Genomic DNA, 24,564 nt, shown 5'->3' on the forward strand with positions numbered 1-24,564 from the left:
TTGCTTAGAAGTAGGACACCCAACAATCTTACAATGACTAAAGATACAAAATAAAACATACATATGTTAGTAATAATAGTATATTCTGAAATAAAAACGCAGTTTAAGTTACGACACTTGCATTATGCAATTACGAGCACCATTTGGTTGCAACTCGTGTATGTATTAATGAAATAATGTAGTATTAATGGTGGTGTGGCAAAATGCGTCCGGTCTGGACAGGACCTAGAAAACAAAGGGTGCCTCTTCTTTCGCCAATAATATGACGATCAGAAATCTTCAAATGTTTCCATCGGACGCATTTCATTTTTATACAGTCGTGAACTATATCTATGGCACTAATTATTTCTTTATTTCACTAGTTATGTTTTCTGATAATAAAAGCTCAGCATACAAATGTGCTTTTAAACTGCCCCCTGAGTTGCGAGGCAAAACGACACACCTGCAGGCGAGCAACTCACTCTAAAGTATATTGCATGCATAAGTCTACAAATACACATAACATACATATCATATATAACATATATATCATAACATAATACTTACACAAAAGCCGGCCGCGGTGGTCTCGCGGTTCTAGGCGCGCAGTCCGGAACCGCGCGACTGCTACGGTCGCAGGTTCGAATCCTGCCTCGGGCATGGATGTGTGTGATGTCCTTAGGTTAGTTAGGCTTAACTAGTTCTAAGTTCTAGGGGACTGATGACCTAAGATGTTAAGTCCCATAGTGCTCAGAGCCATTTGAACTTACACAAAACAGATTTTCAATGTTTGAATGTGGCGCGTGGGCCTCTGACAGTTTTATGTTGGTATTGAGCCTGTCGCGCAAGCCCAGTCGGTTTAAGTTCAGTATTAGCGCGGCCGTTGCGAAGCGACTTCATCACACGACACATGGTTTAAATTCATTCTGTGTGTTCATGTGCACAAGACATCGCAGAGACAACATTTATCATCATGGATTTCACAAATATGGATTAACATTTAAAATTGGTATAAAATCCTAATGTTACAGCATTCGTTAACATGAAATTACAAATTCTTATTGCTGATAGACTCTTTCGCACAGTACTGCGCTTGAAATGTCTGTTTGTTTCAGATATAACGTCTTTTCAAGACGTGTCGTCATTCACAGTTGCATGAACCGAAAACATACCATAACATTTTAAATGTGAGCATTGTTTATGGTAGTTAAATGTCACAGGTCGTGGTTTTGATACAGATGCGTGTGCGCGGTCACTCGTAGCAAAGTTTATATTTTTGCACTGGTTGCACTGTTTGTTTAGACTGATGTCACTGTTTTTTGCTCTAGTTCATACATCACCTGATACAAGACTGGTGGATTGACAAGTTCGTGAAGGCAAAGACGCAGGACCTCGGACGGCGTAATGCTGGCGGCGACCCTCGTTTAGACCTTGTAAGAGTGTCCGTCATTTACGAGAACATTTGGCTCCCTGAGGACCCGTCCAAAATTCCTCCACCCGTCGAGTGGTCTTTATCGTTTTGGAACAGACTTTCAGACTCGCAGAGATGCAGGTATACAGATATACAGAGATGCAGGGCAGTAGGTGTCAATTTGTCCGTTGACAAGTATTTATGCAAACAATTCGTAACACGACTTTACATTAACAGTTTGTAAACAAATTTCAAACATAAACATTTCATCACGTCTATCTACATAGCAATATATCATGAACAGTCTTTTCAATGATGCGGATTTGCACACCAGTTTCCTCGTAGTTACAAGTTCAGCGACGTATAGTACACGTCCACAAATAGTTTCAGGTTATGCAAGTCTCATAACTTTCCCTATATGGGCACATGTAACAAGTTCAGATAATATATACAAGTGAGTATATATCATTTAGCTTTACCTAAATGCAGATAAATAGAAGAAACTTGTTACATATAGGTTTTTACATTGATACAAATACATAAAAACATATTACATATTGGCTTTACATAAACATACAAACATATTTTCCTTGTCTTCACACAAGTATAATTGGTCTCATAGAAATATTTTTTATATGGCTTTACGTAAGTTTCCAATATTTATAGTATTTACAATCATTACAAGGTTGGATCTATGTTTTGCTTTTGCAAATGATGTCATCTGATATAGAGGAGGATTAGACACGACATCCCACACCAGCAATAACACCATATAAATAAGCAAATAACAAAAGTCATGAACTAACACCAAACACAAAAGATAGTCGCGACACGAGCGTAAGTGAGCAGTGTAAGCATGGCCTTAGCTACTCTTAAGTGTGTGTATTGATTAAGTATTCACTTCAATCGGTCGTTAGTAGTCGAAGATTGGCGGTGCAGATAGTTAGTCTCGTAGGCTGAAAATATGTCTTCCTCACACCTATATAAAAGTTAATATAAATTTTAGTTTAAAATTTTAAGTGGGTACTGTAAGTATTCGGCGAAGACGAATCTCTTCTTTCTCCTTCTGCTGCTGACAAGAACAGCTGAAATAAAACTCTTATACTACGTAGCTTCTCTGTAAAAGTACTCTGAGGTACGTGAGTTTCATAGTTGTGTATAACTTAAGCATGACCCATAGATGTGTTCACTGTTGAGCATGGTATACTCTAAGATCACGGTGAGCATATAGTCCCATAATTCTGTTTGTTTTAGGACGCTGCAGCAGATATACACGATACGGAATGCTGACAATAACATAAGGACCGTCGTACAGTAGACGCCACTTCGCGTTGCGCCGCTGAAGAGCAGACGACTTACGGTGAGTACGCAAAAGCACTAACATACCAGCTTTAAACTCCTGCTTCCTCTTTGACAGTGCGCGCATAAGTTTTGTTCCTAAGTCGCACAGACTTCCCTTACCTTTTCGTCGTGTGTTGTTTGCTGAAAAGAAAGCTTTGGTAACGGCGTTGTCCAATCGTTGTCTTCTTTGCGATCTAACATGAGCTCATTAGGAGTGTACGGAGTTTCATTAACGTTGGGGTTGTTATTTACCTCTTCAAATAAAGACAAATAAGTTACCCAAATGGTACGTTTGGTAGAAAGGTAGGTTCTTATAAATCTGTTAATCTCACGGAACACACGTACAGTGGGATTACAATGGGGACTATACCTTGAGATAAAAATACTCTTAATACTATTGTATTTGAGTAATTTACGCCTCTTGTACCCAGTATCGTATGCAGCATTGTCGTATAAAATAGCTTTTGGTTTTCCCAAAATGGCTCTGAGCACAATGGGACTTTACATCTGTGGTCATCAGTCCCCTAGAACTTAGAACTACTTAAACCTAACTAACCTAAGGACATCACACACATCCATGCCCGAGGCAGGATTCGAACCTGCGACCGTAGCAGTCGCGCGGTTCCGGACTGAGCGCCTAGAACCGCTAGACCACCGCGGCCGGCTTTGGTTTTCCCACGTGAGGAATATAGTCACATGAGAAACGACGAATGATGAGAGTGGCAGTAGCAGATCTTATAGCATACAGTTTAACATGCTTGGAGAATAAATCGTAAAATGCAAGAATACATTTTACACCACCACTGCTTGTAGGATGTGGACCACTTATGTCAGAACTTACAATTTCTAGAGGTTCACTGGATAGAATAGAATGCAAATCAGTCTCCGTAGACAGTTTCAGCGGTTTAGACAGATCGCACATGTTTTGAGTATACTGTGGATCTCATATTGCTAAAGCAACAGTACTATGCCTTGCTAGGCACTTCTTGGTACCATAATGACCCCGAACAAAATGTGTGTGCCAAATTAGGTTGCGTTCAGAATCCTTAGGAAAACACACACCAAGTAGTCGCTTCAGGATGACGGCGATCAAATAACATATCATTATGTATCAAATATCGGTTGGACAGTGGATGACAGGTTGAGTTGTGAGTAAAACTCTTACCTTATTCCAAAGTTGACGTATTTCTACATAAGTCGATGTAATACTGGTGCTATAGCTTATCCTGCATAAGAAGTATTCGGTAATCATTCACATTCTCCAGGTCAGAGTTACATTCATTCAAGCCTTAAGGCAAACGAGACAAAGTGTCGGCAATGATGTTGTCTTTACCCTTAATATATGTAATTTCAAAGGAATAGTTTTGCAGAGATAAAGCCCAGCGTGATAATCTGGGATTTAGAAGCTTACAAGTTAACAGAAATATGAGAACTTGGTGGTTAGTATAAATTTTAGTGTGCTTACCATACAAAAAATAACTGAATTTCTTAAAGGTCCACACAATAGAGAGTGTCTCAAGTTCTGTGGTAGAGTAAGTGCGTTCACATTCACTAAGTGTGGGCCTCGCGAGACTAATACTTGTCACATGTTCTTGTTCTCCATTCTTTACAACTTGGAAAGAACAACAGCCTAAGCCATAGGTTGAGGTGTCACATGTCATACAAAAGTCCAAGTTAAAATCATGGTGATACAAAATGTTTGCATTAACCAAAGCATGCTTAATACTATCAAAGTCTTTCTGACACTGGTGAGACCATATCCATATCTGATTCTTTTTGAGTAGGTTCCATACATTTTTGCTGTGGTAAAAATCCTCGAAGGAAAGAAGAAAGTCCAAGGAATGACTTCAATTGCTTTCTAGTCCATGGAATAGGAAAATTCCTGATTGCGTCTAACTTACCTGAGTCAGGTCGTATACCTTGAGAATTAATTTCACTGCAAGCAAATTTCGACTTCTTGAGATTAGCCATCATTCCAGCTTGTGCGAATTTATGCAGAATCTCCAGCAAAGTATCAATGTGTTCATACCATGTCGAGCATGTCATCAAGGTAGTCAGTAACTGATTCAACCAATTCATCACCAAGTACAGTATCCAATGCAGTGATAAACACGCCTGAACCGACGTTCAAACCGAAGGGAAGGACACGAAGTTAGGTTCACCCCCCCCCCCCCGGCCGAATATAATTGCAGTATACAGGGTGTTTCAAAAATGACCGGTATATTTGAAACGGCAATAAAAACTAAACGAGCAGCGATAGAAATACACCGTTTGTTGCAATATGCTTGGGACAACAGTACATTTTCAGGCAGACAAACTTTCGAAATTACAGTAGTTACAATTTTCAACAACAGATGGCGCTGCGGTCTGGGAAACTCTATAGTACGATATTTTCCACATATCCACCATGCGTAGCAATAATATGGCGTAGTCTCTGAATGAAATTACCCGAAACCTTTGACAACGTGTCTGGCGGAATGGCTTCACATGCAGATGAGATGTACTGCTTCAGCTGTTCAATTGTTTCTGGATTCTGGCGGTACACCTGCTCTTTCAAGAGTCCCCACAGAAAGAAGTCACAGGGGTTCATGTCTGGCGAATAGGGAGGACAATCCACGCCGCCTCCTGTATGTTTCGGATAGCCCAAAGCAATCACACGATCATCGAAATATTCATTCAGGAAATTAAAGACGTCGGCCGTGCGATGTGGCCGGGCACCATCTTGCATAAACCACGAGGTGTTCGCAGTGTCGTCTAAGGCAGTTTGTACCGCCACAAATTCACGGAGAATGTCCAGATAGCGTGATGCAGTAATCGTTTCGGATCTGAAAAATGGGCCAATGATTCCTTTGGAAGAAATGGCGGCCCAGGCCAGTACTTTTTGAGGATGCAGGGACGATGGGACTGCAACATGGGGCTTTTCGGTTCCCCATATGCGCCAGTTCTGTTTATTGACGAAGCCGTCCAGGTAAAAATAAGCTTCGTCAGTAAACCAAATGCTGCCCACATGCATATCGCCGTCATCAATCCTGTGCACTATATCGTTAGCGAATGTCTCTCGTGCAGCAATGGTAGCGGCGCTGAGGGGTTGCCGCGTTTGAATTTTGTACGGATAGAGGTGTAAACTCTGGCGCATGAGACGATACGTGGACGTTGGCGTCATTTGGACAGCAGCTGCAACACGGCGAACGGAAACCCGAGGCCGCTGTTGGATCACCTGCTGCACTAGCTGCGCGTTGCCCTCTGTGGTTGCCGTACGCGGTCGCCCTACCTTTCCAGCACGTTCATCCGTCACGTTCCCAGTCCGTTGAAATTTTTCAAACAGATCCTTTATTGTATCGCTTTTCGGTCCTTTGGTTACATTAAACCTCCGTTGAAAACTTTGTCTTGTTGCAACAACACTGTGTTCTAGGCGGTGGAATTCCAACACCAGAAAAGTCCTCTGTTCTAAGGAATAAACGATGTTGTCTACAGCACACTTGCACGTTGTGAACAGCACACGCTTACAGCAGAAAGACGACGTACAGAATGGCGCACCCACAGACTGCGTTGTCTTCTATATCTGTCACATCACTTGCAGCGCCATCTGTTGTTGAAAATTGTAACTACTGTAATTTCGAAAGTTTGTCCGCCTGAAAATGTACTGTTGTCCCAAGCATATTGCAACAAACGGTGTATTTCTATCGCTGCTCGTTTAGTTTTTATTGCCGTTTCAAATATACCGGTCATTTTTGAAACACCCTGTACTTTCTAGAATCTGGCGTGATTGCGACTTATCAGAACGAATTGGTCAGATCTACAGTACAAAAATACTTAGAATCTAAAGGTTTCTGGAGTTGCTCGTCTAAATTCTCAGGTTTCGTGCGAGCACGTAAAGGGCTGCAATAAGGTGACGTGGAAGGTTCGATGACTTTCCACTCTAACATTTGTTTCAACTCGTCCAACACAGGAGATTGTTGGGACAGTGGCACATTTTAGGTTTTGTGGAACAAAATCTGGTGAGGCTTAACTTCTATTTTATACACATATGTGTTCATCACACCTGGTCGTTTCCTAAGTACTTGTATATGCTTGGACAAAACATCATAAAGTTCATTACGTTTATCATGTGTGACAGCTGTGCTTTCTGACAGCTTATTACTAATGAGTGTTCAAGATCCCAAGCTCGGTATCAGGTGCGTGTGTCAACATCATCAGTGTCCAGTAGTAACTAAGTCTTGTACCCCGTACAATATTCATTGTGTTTCAGAGCCCTTGTATCCAGGGCAAATTGAAATTTCACTGCCCTGATCTCTAAGTATACATTTACGTTGTGAGAAGTCAATAGTGCTGTCCTTCTCGCACAATATCTCTAAACCTAAAATACAATTAGTGACCAAGTTTTGGAGGACGAGGGATAGCCATTGTACGATTCCATTACCTACCTTGACTGTCACAAATACCTGTTTCTTGCTGTCCATGCATCAGCACGGCTTTAGAAAGCATCGCTCCTGCGAAACGCAACTCTCCCTTTTTTCACATGATATCTTGCGAACCATGGATGAAGGGTATCAGATGGATGCCATATTCCTTGACTTCCGGAAAGCGTTTGACTCGGTGCCCCACTGCAGACTCCTAACTAAGGTACGAGCATATGGGATTGGTTCCCAAGTATGTGAGTGGCTCGAAGACTTCTTAAGTAATAGAACCCAGTACGTTGTCTTCGATGATGAGTGTTCATCGGAGGTGAGGGTATCATCTGGAGTGCCCCAGGAAAGTGTGGTAGCTCCGCTGTCGTTTTCTATCTACATAAATGATCTTTTGTATAAGGTGGATAGCAATGTGCGGCTGTTTGCTGATGATGCTGTGGTGTACGGGAAGGTGTCCTCGTTGAGTGACTGTAGGAGGATACAAGATGACTTGGACAGGATTTGTGATTGGTGTAAAGAATGGCAGCTAACTCTAAATATAGATAAATGTAAATTAATGCAGATGAATATGAAAAAGAATCCTGTAATGTTTGAATACTCCATTAGTAGTGTAGCACTTGACACAGTCACGTCGATTAAATATTTGGGCGTAACATTGCAGATGGATATGAAGTGGGACAAGCATGTAATGACAGTTGTGGGGAACGCGGAGAGTCGTCTTCGGTTCATTGGTAGAATTTTGGGAAGATGTGGTTCATCTGTAAAAAGGAGACCGCTTATAAAACACTAATATGACCTATTCTTGAGTACTGCTCGAGCGTTTGGGATCCCTATAGGTCGGATTGAGGGAGGACATAGAAGCAATTCAGAGTCGGGCTGCTAGATTTGTTACTGGTAGGTTTGATGATCACGCGAGTGTTACGGAAATGCTTCAGGAACTCGGGTGGGAGTCTCTAGAGGAAAGGAGGCGTTCTTTTCGTGAATCGCTACTGAGGAAATTTAGAGAACCAGCATTTGAGGCTGACTGCAGTACAATTTTACTGCCGCCAACTAACATTTCGCGGAAAGACCACAAAGATAATATAAGAGAGATTAGGGCTCGTACAGAGGCATATAGGCAGTCATTTTTTCCTCGTTCTGTTTGGGAGTGGAACAGGGAGAAAAGACGCTGGTTGTGGTACGAGGTACCCTCCGCCACGCACCGTATGGTGGATTGCGGAGTATGTATGTAGATGTGGATGTAAAAGACTTATTGCCTACGGCAGTTAAAACGTTACAGTTCTGAACAGGATACTCTGGTACGGGATCAAACTCACACATTTTCTTGTAAAACTCATAGGACAAGACACTAACAGCCGCTCCTGTGTCCAGAATAATACTACTGGGAATACCACCCACAACAACAGTAGCTGAGACCAAAACAATTTCAGTGGTCGATGAACGACATTGTGTGCTCTCTTGTAACAGTTCATCAGGCCAGTTTTCGTCATAATTATTCCTTATGAATAATAATGGTAGCTGTATACAACTGTCAGGTACATGATCATTGTGCCGTTGCAAAGTGGGTGTATCAAATAATAAATTTAAATTGAAGTCGCCCCCCCAAATCTTCCAAACCAAGACCTGGGGCACAACAGTGACTGTTTTTAGTTGGTCGTCGTCACATTTGTAGTGGGTGCAGGCACAGACGGAGATGGAGTATCACTAGTTACTTCGATAATATTTACATTTGGGTATTGTTTATTCCAGTCCCCGAACTGTGGCTGTCGTTGAGTTTTCATGTTTTGATTCACCTGCTGGTTCGTAGATGCATTCCAGTTTTGAGTCTGTACTTGTAGCGGCGGCAATAGCCACTGGCCTGTACTACTGTTTTGCTGCGATGGTGTCGCAGTGTTTTGGTACTGAACAGCGTAGTTGTCGTTACTCCAGGTCTGTTGCTCATTTGGTGGGGATTGATAGTTAATTTTGTTTCTCTTAAAGTTTTTGTTACCATTCTGATAATTATTATAACCGTTGTAGTTGTTATTGTTGCTGCGTTGTCTCTTATTTGGATTGCCACCAGTAGAATAAGAAAGTGTTATAACAGCTGTTTGTGCTGTGTTGAGCATGTTGGTACTGTTGTGTATACAGGGTGTTACAAAAAGGTACGGCCACACTTTCAGGAAACATTCCTCACACACAAAGAAAGAAAATATGTTATGTGGACATGTGTCCGGAAACGCTTACTTTCCATGTTAGAGCCCATTTTATTACTTCTCTTCAAATCACATTAATCGTGGAATGGAAACACACAGCAACAGAACGTACCAGCGTGACTTCAAACACTTTGTTACAGGAAATGTTCAAAATGTCCTCCGTTAGCGAGGATACATGCATCCACCCTCCTTCGCATGGAATCCCTGATGCGCTGATGCAGCCCTGGAGAATGGCGTATTGTATCACAGCCGTCCACAATACGAGCACGAAGAGTCTCTACATTTGGTACCGGGGTTGCGTAGACAAGAGCTTTCAAATGCCCCCATAAATGAAAGTCAAGAGGGTTGAGGTCAGGAGAGCGTGGAGGCCATGGAATTGGTCCGCCTCTAGCAATCCATCAGTCACCGAATCTGTTGTTGAGAAGCGTACGAACACTTCGACTGAAATTTGCAGGATCTCCATCGTGCATGAACCACATGTTGTGTCGTATTTGTAAAGGCACATGTTCTAGCAGCACAGGTAGAGTATCCCGTATGAAATCATGATAACGTGTTCCACTGAGCGTAGGTGGACGAAACTAAAATGAGCTCTAACATGGAAATTAAGCGTTTCCGGACACATGTCCACATAACATCTTTTCTTTATTTGTGTGTGAGGAATGTTTCCTGAAAGCTTGGCCGTACCTTTTTGTAACACCCTGTATACATTTGCCATTTGAAGTGCTTGATTCTGTTGGCTTGCGTGTCCGACAGCAGCTGGCGAGCGGGAATTGGGTTGGCTACCCTGCGTATTTTGTATGGCGCTGGTGTAAACATTGTAGTAATTTTTTTGCCGTGCGAAATGCTGGTTCTCGTAAAGCATATCAACAGAATCGAGCACTGTGAGAAAATACTCTGCGTTGTTGTCTGTGATGTGCAAGAGTGTTTCTTTGATAATAAACGGCAGTCTTGCCTTCAATGCGCGGAGGATGTCGCGCGTTGCAACCGGCTCGTCAAGGAAATGTCCCATATTTAAATATTTCTCAAAATACCGGCGCAAATTTGCCTTGTTTAGGATGGAATGTTTCAGGATCCACAATCTGCCTACGAAGTCGTTCCTGTACAGATTGTGATCAAAATTTAGATAAAAAGGCTCTCTCAGATTGTTCGTACGTGACGCATCTGTCGGATTCATTATACGCCCAACGGCTGCGTCGCCTTGAATATAACCGACGACATAAGATATCCTCAACATGTACGTCACTCCACATACGATGAAATGCATTTCTGAAGGCTTTAAGAAAGATGACAGGGTATAAATGGCTGAAACTGTTATTTATGAGGCTCTCCTCTTCCTTGGCATTATAGTGATGTTTAGTTTCAGAATGATTACTGTAAGGTTGAATTGGTGAATGGCAAGGAAAATGGTGTTGATAATGATCACGACTGGAATGCAGTGTGTCATGTCGAGGTGCGTACTGTTGTTGTTGTGAGTACTTAGTGTGCGGTGTGTATGCGTCATAAATGTACTTGTATTCATTGCCAAACTGTGTGTTTTGGTTGCTGTTACCGTCATTGCACGCTGGTTGTACGTAATTGTCAGTCTGTTTCGAATGCCCAGCGGCAGCTTGTCCTGCTTGACTGATGACGTTCTTGTTGTTATTTATAAATTCCACGACAGTGTCGTGGGCAACAGCAGGCAATTTCGCTTGTCTTTTCGCTCTATCCAACTGTGAAATTCTCTATTGATGTATGAGAAATGCTTATCAGTGCGTACCCATAGTTTATCAGAAAGTTGTTTGTCAATTGTGTCAACCTGGTTTTCGACATCGGCAAGCTCTGAAAATTTCGCATTGAGGTCGGACACTTGTCCAGTCACTATATTATTTATCTTCTCAACACGGCTACACAAAGTGTCGTTTGATGTTTTAAGTACAGCTAAATCTGATTTAATTTCGTCATGTTGTGTTTTCATCTCGTCATGAGCTATTTTCAAAGTGGCGCGTATAGACATCATCTGTTGGTCTATGCGTGCGTCCTTGTCCTGTTTATGTTGTGTCATTTGGTTCATAATAGCATCGAACATTCTCGCGATACTAGTGATGTGCAACTGTTCCACCCCTGCCACGTCGTTAGGCATGACGTCTCACACCATAAATGGGTTCTGAACTAGATTTAGGGATATTACTGGTGGACCGTCTATTTTCTAAATTTACGTCACCAGAATAGTCAATAATATGTCGATCGTTAGTATTCGAGTCAACCGTAACGTCACTTTCATTATTTAATGGCATGTCAGAGTCGGTTTGCGTCTGCGGTTGCCGTCCTTGTTTCTCAATCTGAGCTAATTGTTTTCTGGTCAAAACCATGTCAGACATAATGTATGACACAATAAACTCGTATGTGTAATCAGAATAAATGTAAAAATTAATCTTGCTGTGCGCCAATGTCTGAATAAGAAAATAATTGTCGTAAGTAATGGTGGAATTTTGAACACGTAATGGTTGCACGCCATATGACGACGCACAGAACTAAATTCGGCCGTATTGTGAAATGATAAAACTGTGTTGTTGAACTATATGAATAATGAAAATAATTTTGGAAAACGCGGTTTAGCTTAAAATCACTGCTACGGAAACGGAAAATTGTGATAGGTCTACCAAGCAAGCTACGATAACACAAAGTGCTTGGACGAGACTGCTGATGTAAAGATGTGGTGCGTTACCTTGTATCCGCGATTGCAGCGTAATTTCAGGTGTCGACATACAGATCGTCTTACTTCAATGTATTCCGGTCTCGTATCCAGTTTGTAATTTAAAATGTCCAAATGTTGTGAATCCAAATGTTGTGAATTTCTAAGGGTCCAAACGGTTGAGGTCGTCGGTCCCTATACTTACACACTACTTAAGGTAACTTAAACTAACTTATGCTAAGAACAACACACACACCCATGCCTGAGGGAGGACTCGTTCCTCCGGCGGGAGAGGCCGTGCAGTCCGTGACATGGCGCCTCAAACCACACGGCCACTCCGTGCGGCTGTGGTTTCCAATACATATGCAATAAAAGGAAGACAATATAGTACATATAATAGTGCATCCTGTCACGGTCTCTAATTTAATTTTTTTGGCTCATTCGTAACTAGATCGAGACAATACAATGAATTATAGTAATGAATATCAAAAATTTCATACAAACTCTCGGCACTTGAGCATGGCATTTTTTTAAAGGTCCGTTCATGTATTTTTTAACCGTGTTAAAAATCGGTCTTCGTGATAAGACAGCACCCGAAGACGATGGTGGATCGAGCTGGACGACTTTTTGCTTAGAAATACGGAACCTTTTGCTATGCCAAGACACCCAACAATCTTACAATGACTGTTGTTGTTGTTGTTGTGGTCTTCAGTCCTGAGACAGGTTTGGTGCAGCTCTCCATGCTACTCTATCCTGTGCAAGCTTCTTCATCTCCCAGTACCTAGAGATACAAAATAAAACATACATAGGTTAGTAATAAAAGTATAGTCTGAAATAAAAACACAATGTAAGTGAATGTATTAATAAAACAATGTAGTATTAATGGCGATGTGGCAAAATGCGCCCGATCCGGACAAGACCTAGAAAACAAAAGGTGCCTCTTCTTTCGCCAATAATATGACGATCAGAAAACTTCAAATTTTCCAGCGGCTGCATACAATATTTATACAGCTGTGGACTATATCGATGCCTCAAATTATTTCTTTATTTCCATTACTTATAATTCCGTTTTCTGCTAATAAAAGCTCAGCACGCAAATGTACCTTTAAACTCTCTCAAAGGAAGTATTCTAAGTCGACACACTTCGAAAGCACTGTGGATTCATTAATTCTGCGCTGATTTTGGTTTACGCTTAGACGCCTCAAGTTTAATCTACTGAAGCTCTTGTCATCAACAGCCACAGACATGTATTATTAGACTAACAATAGCGGACATAGTATCTGTATAGTGACACTGCAATATGGTGGCAAGCGCAAAGACACGTTAAAAATTTTTTATTTATCGGTAAAACAGTCGTAAGAAATGGGGGTAAACATGTAAATACGTCACTTTTGGAGTTCTGATTTAATGGTCAATACATGCCTCATGTTCAGCTGTAGTTTTCCGTGCAGCAGCCGGAAGATGCAAGGAAAGAAAGATGTCTCAACGGAAGCATAATTAAAAACATTTTAAGTATTTCTGCTTTTGTACTGAATATAAGCTTAAATAATTACTTTACAGTTTGTCTTCTCCGAAATACCAGCAGTGTTTAACAGTTTACGTACATTTTAAGGAGCTTAATGAATCTCTTATTAGCAGACGTAGCTTAACGGCGTGTTTTTAATTAGTTTTGATAGACTTAGGCACGTTACGACAGTACTCCTATAAACAGAACGTGCTATTTGTCGTTGATAACAAGTGTCTTTTTTCGTTTGAGTGTTCTTCCGAAAACTACTTAAATGTATGTGTATGTAACTTGATTTTCTTGTCATAACACGATTGCACAAGGTATGTGTTAAACTCAATTAGTACGCAAATATTTGCTCAGCTGCTGAACTTGTTTAGATAAGATAGTGAAGCTTACAACGTCATTTGGTTTCAGAAAATCGCAGCAGTTCCATACAAAAGTTCCTGTCGCCGCCATCTCAATATGTGCCACCAGCGTTATCTCAGGCGCATGCAGGATTACTCCTCAGTATGTAAAGTGATTTAGAAACTTGCAAGGAAGTCACCCAGAGAATGGATGAAAGGTTGTCAGCCGCAATATCGGAACATAAATTAAAAATATTTCGGATGAAAGCCCGGAAAATGCTGTCATAAAGCCTATACGTGTCTGCATAGACTCAGTGTTGTAACTGCGACCAGGACGGTCGCGGGGTAGCACTGACGAAAGGCGCGGCGGGACCCGCGGAGAGACCCGCGAACAAACAACACAACGGGAAAGGATGGACACGACCAACGTAGGACAGAACGAATACGACAAGACCGAACAACAGAGTCACAAGGAAACAAAGTCTAGCGCAAGCGAGGTGTAAACCGACGTAAGCGAGATACGACTGACTGGATGAGCTTTTTTTTTTTTCTTTTTTCCATTTATTGAGTTTCGATTCCCCCTGAAGGGGGCAGGCTGGCAGCAGCTTACTACGCCGCTCTTCAGCCTACAGAATTTGTTTTAAAAAGATGAAGATAATAAAAAATAACAGTTGGACTGGATGAGCGAGAGGCAGGCGCTTTTAAAGCGGGCCAGGAGGCGCGCGCCGCCACAGCTTACGGCGCGATGGTGCAGCGACCTCTATGGGTCTTCGACGTCCTTGAAGTCTGGCGCGGATTCAAATTCCGCGGCGCGCGGTACCAGACTCAGGGCTTTTGGTAGAACAGTGCTTGATTAATACATCACTCTGCCGTCGCTACGCAGCGCTAAGGAGGATTAACAGCCTGTGGGTCACTGGAAAGATGTTATTGATTTCTACGCAGCCACTACCACACATTTTGGTAAGCGGTAACTGTTCCATATTAGCTTCTAGCAACTCATGCGAACTGGAAAAGGTTGCGAACTATCAGTTTATGATCAATAAATCCAACTATTGTACACTGAGTGGCCAAAGGTCGTGGGAAAGCCAAGAACACGGCAAAAAAGGAGATATTATTTTTTAACTGCCCATCACCAACCGTGAATAAATTTGCCCGATTTCTTGGGTTATCTATTCGGACTGTCCTATGTTCCTATGTGTACGTTCACAGCCATCTAACACGAAGTAATAACAGTGATGCGAAAAAGATGCTAACCGGCAGGGCCTGGTGATGAAATCCATACCATGAAAGTCGGTTTCAAAACCGGCAGGAATTGCTGTTGTCACTGGGCTCTATATTTAGAGTCGGGTACCTCACAATCGGCTATTGCTCATAATTGCACATAAAACTACACCTCTTCTTTGGGTCAAACAACAGTGAAACAGGTCAGAAGCAACTGGCGGCGAGTGGTGCGCTCCGACGAGTCGTAATTGTGCAAGGCGTCGTGTGCACAGACGGCTCGGTGAGGCATTTCAACACACAGTGTGTAAAGGGTACAGTTCATGTAGGAGTTGGTTCTGAGATGTTTCGGTGTTGTTTTTTGTACCGCCTACCCATTTAGTTTGTCGTGGACACGAGCCCTCCTGCGTCTTCCAAGAAGACAACAGGCATATTTACACAGAAAATGTCTGGGACTGTTTGGAACAGCAGATGACCTGTAACAATCAATGACCCCGCAACGGGGTATAATCAGCAATGAATCGCAGTGGAAGCGTGGTGGGCCCATAACCCAGAGGTCCGTGGATCGTAACCACGCTCTGCTACCAGTGAAATGCCTGAGCCAGCAGGACAGAGCGGATTAGATTGTGGAAAGGGACCATAATGAGTTCCTGTCAGTTGCACTCAACATACAAACTTTATTTATCAACACACAATATTACAAAAAACTTTATTGACCTCTTTTAAGTAACTTTAGATCAGCTGAAGGCCACATTCAAAATCCAAAACACGAGGCCTAAGCAAAATTGAAATACAAGATTCTTGTGGAGGTTTCAACCAAGAATATTTTCTAAGTCTTCAGTCTAATCGACTGAAGGCCTTAGCAATTTAATTTTAATGGAACAAGGCTGGAGGTCTGATATTCAATTAACATGATGTCTTTCGTAGCTGGCTAATGTTTTTGCCGGCGTGTTTACGGCTAGTGAGGTTCTAGATCTAAACTTGCTACCAGCCGTGAGACTCGCTTCGCTCTCTCTGTTGCCAGTTGTGCCGTTGTGTGTCCCCCTCTGCCCGAGCGCGTCTCCGTGGCGCGACAGGGTCGCCTCGGTATTTGGTAGGTGGGCTCCGGGCAGTAAAGGGTCTGAGGAAGTAACGCGCCGTGAAGCAAGAGACCACGCAGCGCTGTCCTGTTATTGGAGAAGCCGTGCGTCTGTTGGGGCAGGCGGGTGTTTTGGGCGACCAGCAGAGCTGTATGCAAGGAACGCAAGGGTGACTGAGTCGCGTCCGCAGTTTGTGCCAGCCGGGCTAAGTCTCGGGAAGTATGCTTATGAGGGGCAACCTGAAACGCGGATTTGTCGCCATCCCCTGCCAGATACAAGCGGCCGGTTCCTGTTGTCAAAAATAAATAAATAATAAAAACCTGGTTAGCCATTTGAGATTCTGTTTTACGTTTTAGACTGTTGGGACTTTGATGTGGAGGTGCTTTCCGAACATTGCCTCAGTGAATTAAGGCCATGTTCTCATTAAAATGATCAAAAATAGTCAAAGTTTGGAATTTATTTATTTATTTTGAAAGAAACTGGTACACCTGCCTAATATCGTCTACGGCCCCAGCGAGCACGCAGACGTGCCGCAACACGACGTGGCACAGACTCAACTAATGTCTGAAGTAGTGCTGGAGGAACTGACACCATGAATCCTGCAGAGCTGTCCATAAACCCGTAAGAGTACGAAGGGGTGCAGGCCTCTTCTGAATAGCACGTTGCAAGGCATCCCAGAGATGCTTAATAACGTTCATGTCTCGGGAGTTTGGTGGTCAGCGAAACTGTTTAAAATCAGAAAAGTGTTCCTGGAGCCTCTCTGTAGCAGTTCTGGACGTTTGGGGTGTCGCATTGTCCTGCTGGAATTGCCCAAGTCCGTCGGAATGCACAATGGACATGAATGGATGCATGTTATCAGACAGGATGCTTACGTACGTCTCACCTGCCACAGTCATATGTAGACGTATCAGGGGTTTCGACATCACTGCAACTGCACACGCCCCACACCATTATAGAGCCTCAACCAGCTCCATGCTGACATGCAGGGCCCATGGATTCATGAGGTTGTCTCCATACCCTTACACGTCCATCCTCTCGATACAATTTGAAACGAGACTCGTCCGACTAGGCAACATGTTTCCAGTCATCAACCGTCCAATGTCCGTGTTGGCGGGCCCAGTCGAGGAGTAAAGCTTTCTGTCGTGCAGTCATCAAGGGTACACGAGTGGGCCTTCTGCTCTGAAAGCCGATATCGATGATGTTTCGTTGAATGGTTCGCACGCTGACACTCTTTGATGGTCCAGCAATGAAATCTGCAGCAATTTGCGGAAGGGTTGCAGTTCTATCACGTTGAACGGTTCTCTTCAGTCGTCGTTGGTCCCGTTCTCTCAGGATCTTTTTCCAGCCGCAGCATGTCGGAGATTTGATGTTTTACCGGATTTCTGAAATTCACGGTAGACTCATGAAATGGTAGTACTGAAAAATCCCCACTTCATCGGTATCTCGGAGATGCTGTGTTCCGTTGCTCGTGCGCCGACTATAACACCACGTTCAAAATCAAATCTTGATAACCTGACATTGTAGGAGCACTAACCGACCTAACAACCGCGCCAGACACTTGTTGTCTTATATAGGTGTTGCCGACTGTAGTGTCATATTCTGCCTGTTTACTTATCTCTGTATTTGAATACGCGTGTCTGTACAAGTTTCTTGGGCTCTTCAGTGTGCAAAGGATCTGTTTGGGAACTGTGACTGATCATACTCTGAACTTTACTGCGTGCGATGACATCAGTCGATCCACATTCAGTGTATGGGAGCTTTTACCTGAGCACTATGAAATAATCTTAATTTAACTATATGGTACTAACTTAAACTTTGAGTTCGCCTCATGGGGATTTGTTTGACTCGTTATGGCTTTACAAAAAATTGACAGTATTAACAAATTTAATGTATAACAGGTATAAGCTCCCAAGAAAAGTGTTTTCTTTCTGGGAGTCAAAAGTATAAATTAATAGGTTGAACCGCTTTTATTTTATGGTGCATGCAGTTTTCAAAAATCGTTTCTCGAGAAAAAAGTTTGAAGCGTAGGGAAAACTTTTGTAGGTATTACTAGTTCAGTTTGTATAAAAACTATATGTTATTTTATATTTTTGAGGTCACATAACAGAAATCTGAAGTTAATTTCCAAATTCAAAATGGCTAATCCAATATGGCAGACCAAAAAATTATTTTTAGACCAACTTGGACCAAAATTTGACCAAGAAATGTGTTTTCTTTTTAGTCTGCGATTCGAGGGGGGGGGGGGGGGGGGGGGGGGGGGGGGGGGGACCGTATACCAACCCTGTCTCTAACTTCAATTGGTTCTAGAGAGCAACCCTTTCGTTCTTCTTGGACAGAAAAGCCGATCTGTGTGAGCTGGATATGCTGTGTTCGGCAGCCTGCGACGTTATTCGTCAGCTTTAAGGCGAATATGTTCCCTTGCTTACTGCAGTTTAAATCATTTTGTGAACGTGCATCATGGGACGACAAGTTTTCTATCTGAGCCGGGAGTCTCCGGCTGAGAGCGTCCCACGGCGGCCGTGACACTGCTTGCAACAATGGGCTGTAGAAACTTTTGTAATACACGGATTAAAAAATCTTTTCGTTCCAATATTATAGACACCTTTAAAAATTCCATTAAAAATAGAATTTTCGACCATTTTCAACGAGAATCCGGCCTTAAAACTTTGACCTTCTATATGATTTTGCGGTCGTTCAATTATGTGCAGTCATTGTGCGCTGGGCCACAAAGCGTTCTACCAGAGTAAGTCAAAGGGTACTACTCTCGAACGATTTAGTGACTTTAAATTGCTATTCTACTTGTTTGATTGGTATTGCGGTTTTGGCCGTAACGGCCGTCTTATTGTGGGTTGTTTGTAAGAGTGTTGAATTTGACAAATCTTTCCTCGATAATTGCATCAGCAGTTTTGATTAAGCTTATTGGCCGCTTGATATATCGTGGACTTACGGTTGTCAGTAAACTACGCTTTGAGAATGAGCATGGTGTTAAGTTGTAATTCTAGGGCTCTACCATTTACCCTTATCTAGCGGCCATTAGTTGCAGGCCGAATTATTCTAATCCCTTATTAGTAGTAACAGTTCCCGAAAATTTATCTAAGTTCTAATTATAATTTTAGTGCTATGTGGCGAAATATTTAGGCAACTTATTCAATTATGAAATGATCTCTTGAAGTTTTTGTATTGACACTTAAGGCAATTCTATTGTGGATACTAGCAACTCTTAAAAGGCCTTCTGTAGGGTTAGGTGTTCTCAGTTGAGCGTGGCCATTTTACTGTCACACGCCTCACTGGCCATCTCCCGACGATGTATTGTTTTATATGTTAATCAGTCTGTAATTGTGTAATCTAACTTTAGTTTTCGTTTTTTGTAAGTTTCGGTTGCTCTGTCTGGTCAGGCTGCTTGTTAACTTGCCTTGGCCGTTGTTTCTTGGTCAGTTGCGTCGCCGTCCTACCTGACTGGAACGTCAAGTGACGTCATAAGGAGCCTTGGCCATTTACACAATTTGCTTAAGGAGGGTAGGACGTCAAACGGGCCGACTTGGAGCAGGAGAGGCACCACAGTACATTTTAATTTCCACTGTCTATATTTTACAAGTAAATTCATAAAACTTTGTCAGCATGACCAGGAAGGATTCACGATTCACACTCGTAGCAGCGGAAGTTCAAAAACATAACAAAATAATTTTTTTTACGTGTGAAATTTCATCATTTTATTCACTTACTATTGGCTGCATTTGTTGCTAAACGTACACTTTTCTTCATAAGTAAGAGAGACTTGTGGGATGGTGGGTGGAATAATTGTTAATGTTCCTATTATTGATTTAATGCTGTTGTTTGCCGTTCTGAACACTGGCTCTCTAACTACAATATTTGCAACCAGAAAGTGATTAGCAAAACGTGAAGCCTGTAATTAGAATTCCTAGTGCCCACTTCATCTGAGAAATACATTTATAGCTACAGCTTATAGCTCTGAGGAATTAGGAGACTGTCTGGGATTCATAATCAAAAACCATTCTCTCTAAAATGTTCACTATATTCTGAAAGTCACATACCAAAAAGAATCCACACAATCCAACTACCAGAGCAGTTCAGGGTATAATGCGCTGATGCAACTATAACTGTTCAAATTAAATTTTTAAGTGAATGCTCGCCATAATTTGATGATAATGTTCATCAAACGCCACACTAATAATGGTAGAATGTCTGTCCTGCAGCGGCACGTGAAAATACAATCTACGCAAACTAAAGATAGATCATTAACGTCATCCCAAAATTAACACTTCACTAGAAAACAATTTCATGGTTACGCATATCCCGAGTAACTTATTACTGCATCCGAGGCTGTTTATATCAACGATACCGACGCGACGCGACTCCCGGCACAGCTGGTGCGCTAATCAGCATCTGGAGAGAACTGGGGCCTTCCTTCTCTCGTGCAGCGTTCTTACATACAAAGCCGCGGTGCGGACGGCTAAGGGAACGCCTGATCAAATCTGCTCTCCCGACTAGCCGCTGGGCTAGTAATGCACCACATTAAGTTATCGAATAAATCATTGCTTCCTTTGCTGACGGCCGATGAAGCTCTCAATTTAAATGTGCAATCAGCACACAGGTAAGTAATCATAATAAAAGTCTGATGTGGCTAAGTCAAATATTTTGGGCGAGACAATTAATTTAATTACACTACACGCAGTACACGAGCTCTGAACTTACCCTTTGGAGATACGCTATCGCTATAGTTTTATAGTTATTCAGTTGAAACTTCTCACATCTTTATGATTACAGCGGATCTCCCTTCTACTTAAATTTAAACATCCTAGCTTTATTAATTCGCCTACTTAATCTATCTTGCTTCCTTAATTTCTAAGACAAAAACCAGAAAATCATGAATTTCAACTAAAATTTTAATTTGTGAGATCCAGAATACTGTTTCTACTAAATTATTATGCAAAAGGAATCAAAATATAAGTGTTTAAGTTTCTAGCTCTTTTCTGTTGCGCCAATGATTTTTACAGAGAAACGTCCAAATTTCGAAAATGGTTAAAGTTATTGAACTGATATTCAACACATATTGATTTAGTATTACTCCTGACATGCTAGAAACGTTTCAGGTTATTTACTTCATTTTAAAGTATTGCGCAATATTTATGACGTCAGAGCTAGTTACAGCGGACTAGGCTGGCACACAATGGAAAGACTGATGTGAATTTTATAACGCGTGAGTATGCTGCTTTCCTACAGACTCTTCGATGATTTTTGCACAGCATACAAACCATACTTACAGGTGTCTGAAACTCTAGAATCTATTTAATTTATGAAAAAATGAATGAGCTGTTACGTTTTAGACTTTATGTTTAGAAAAAAATCTAATTTTGTAGTTAATTATCTCAATTTTTACCACAGTTTTTAATAGATTTGGAAAAATCTAGAGTTTCATACACCTGGTAGTATGGTTTGTATGCTGTGCAAAATTCATCAAAGAATCTCTCTTACTTGTGAAGAAAAATGTACCTATAGCAACAAATGCAGCCAACAGTAAGTGAAAAAATGATGAAACTTCATATCTAAAAAATATTTATTTTGCTAAGTTTTTGCATTTCCACTGCTATGAGTATGAATCCTGAATCCTTCCTGGTCATGCCGACAAAGTATTATGAATTTATTTGTAAAAGTATAGACAGTAGAAAATAAAATGTACTGTGGTGTCTCTCCTGCTCCAAGTCGGCCGGTTTGACGTCCTACCTCCCTTAAACATTTTAGTATTGTTGTGTCTAATTTAATGTTAATCATGGATATTTTTGCTAAACAACTTCATACAGTTGTTTTCTTTTAAATATTCAATTTCTCATTTGTTGATTCAGCTAGGAGCTGATTTAAATGAGTTTTTAAGAGCCTGAATTTTGTTTGTTTTTACGCTAGTTACATTCATTACTATATCAGCTGTAAATAAGTTTGAACTTCAAGTTTCCCGTTAGACCCAAATGCATCTGCACTGAAAGGATCATTGGCCATCATCGGCTTAGTTGTATAAATAGTGTCTGTGACTATCTCCGAAAGAACACACATTACATATATATATATAACTAAGGCGATGCCGCCCAATGAGCCCTTCAGTGCAGATGTACATCAATGTCGATCTCTTAGGGAAATCAGCGCGAAATTGAGAGTAATGAGCCTAATGAGTAACAGCATTACATCAGTAGTATGTGAAATCAGTTGAGACTTTGGCTCTGATGGGAGGCGTGCTAGTGTAATCAGTGCAGATGGCTTAGCGGTCAGCGTATTTGACTATAAGCTGGAGACACGCGTTCAAATTAAATTCCGGTAGAAATTTTGTACTTGCCCCGCTCATATGGATCAATGACCACTGGCAGCTAATGCCTTTGTACCTTAACACAACAAAGTTGGCGCAAGTGGCTCACTATACTTTACAGTATCAAATGGTGGTACGCTGAGATGAAAAAAAAATGGCTCTGAGCACTATGGGACTCAACTTCTGAGGTCATTAGTCCCCTAGAACTTAGAACTAGTTAAACCTAACTAACCTAAGGACATCACACACATCCATGCCCGAGGCAGGATTCGAACCTGCGACCGTAGCGGTCTCGCGGTTCCAGACTGCAGCGCCTAGAAGCGCTCGGCCACTACGGCCGGCGCTGAGATGAATAACATAAATCGAACCTTCTGATAGAGAACCTCAGCACTGCTAGCACATAAAATATTTAAATATGTTGGATTAACGTGGAGCTTCACAATTAAAAAAAAAAAAACTGCATCCCTTTCCACCGATTAAAACACGTGGGCAAACAAACAAAAACACAAACTTGACAATCTAAACGGAGGAGCGAACGAAAATGAAGCTTAACGTTACAAAATAGGCCTCTCACTTGTACCGGCGACAAAATCATTCACATTTAACAAGGGCAACGGCTCACGCATGGATGCAACACTAACAAAAATCGAGGAGAGGAACAAACAAACATAAAAGACGCCAGAAAAAAAAAAAAAAACAGAACGTAATGCGAAACACAATCGCCGACCTCTTGCAGCCTGAATTGAACACGATGATAATGTGATCCCGTCACTTTCACATCCACACGAAGTGGAACGTGACAGGCATAGCACGTATCCTAGCGCCTAGCTCCGCACACACAGTAGCGAGACCGCGGTAAGCGGTCAGCATATACTCGTTGCTGGTTGCTCCACAGCGTCAATCCGGACGTCGTATTTGGTACACAACACCGAGGCAAAGATGACCAACAGCCTGCACCTGATGCCGGATACTTCACAACATCCATGCTGGCGCCGCCGTCCGCGGATGGCTCCGAGTAGAGGCAAATAACCAGGCTGCCTGCACTCGAAGTGCACAGCTCAGGTCTGCGCTAGTGGTTTGGCAGTCGTGCCCACAATGAAATTCATAGATTGGCTGCTGCGCAAGGCATTCCAGTGGACCCTTGTTACTTCCTCATTCGTAGGCAGACATACCTCTGGAGCGCACTTTAGTTAGCAACGCTTCTGTTCCGCCTCGGCCGCAGATAAGAAGCTCGGCAGTACTCATGCAATATTTCTCTCTTTTATCGATTGCCAGTGATCTGCTGGTATGGCTCGGTACTAGAGACAAGAAAACTGCACAGCGCAGGAAAAGCATGACAGTATTTTTCTCGTGAAATTGTTTTTACAGTACGTGCCAGAACTTACGTACTCGTACTTTAATTTGTCTTGCTACGAATATGCGGTCAGCTGTTACTGTGCAGTTACACAGCTATGCATTTTAATAACTGTTTTGTGTGTTTTTCCGCCGTCTGTATGGAGACTGGCCATTATTTTCGTATTAACAGCAAGTTATAGTTGTCGAAGTCGTTAATTTCGCGGCAGCTGCCATCTCTGCACGGCGCTTCGTTTCTGAGTTTCAGTGAGCTTCTAATAGCTATAAGCGATTTATTTTGATCTACTGTGTGCTTTTTAGGTCAAATTCTTATATATATATATATATATATATATATATATATATATATATATATATATATATATATATATTGTGTGTTTGTGTATCTAGTAGCCACAGTTCGCATTTTAATAACTGTGCGGTGTATATTTTCCCAGTTGCGAAAGCTTTTTGTTTTTGTGTGAACAGCCAGTTGCAGTAGTAGAATTCCATAGATCGAACAGGGGGCGGGGGTAAGTCCCGTCCCTGCAGCAGCAGCATGTTTGACCTTACAATTCTACAATTCAATAATTGTCTTGTCTATAGCTCTACCGTATTTAGTATGGACAGCCACTGCGGTTGCTGCGTTCATATGCGAGATGAGTTGGTAACCCTTCTCTCAAAACTCCATGGGGTGCTGGCTTCAGTCATGCAGCTTGAGGCTGTTGGCAATGAGCATGTCAGACGTGAGGCTCCAAGGGATAA

This window comes from Schistocerca nitens, chromosome 4 (assembly GCF_023898315.1).
Source record: "Schistocerca nitens isolate TAMUIC-IGC-003100 chromosome 4, iqSchNite1.1, whole genome shotgun sequence".
Taxonomy (NCBI): domain Eukaryota; kingdom Metazoa; phylum Arthropoda; class Insecta; order Orthoptera; family Acrididae; genus Schistocerca; species Schistocerca nitens.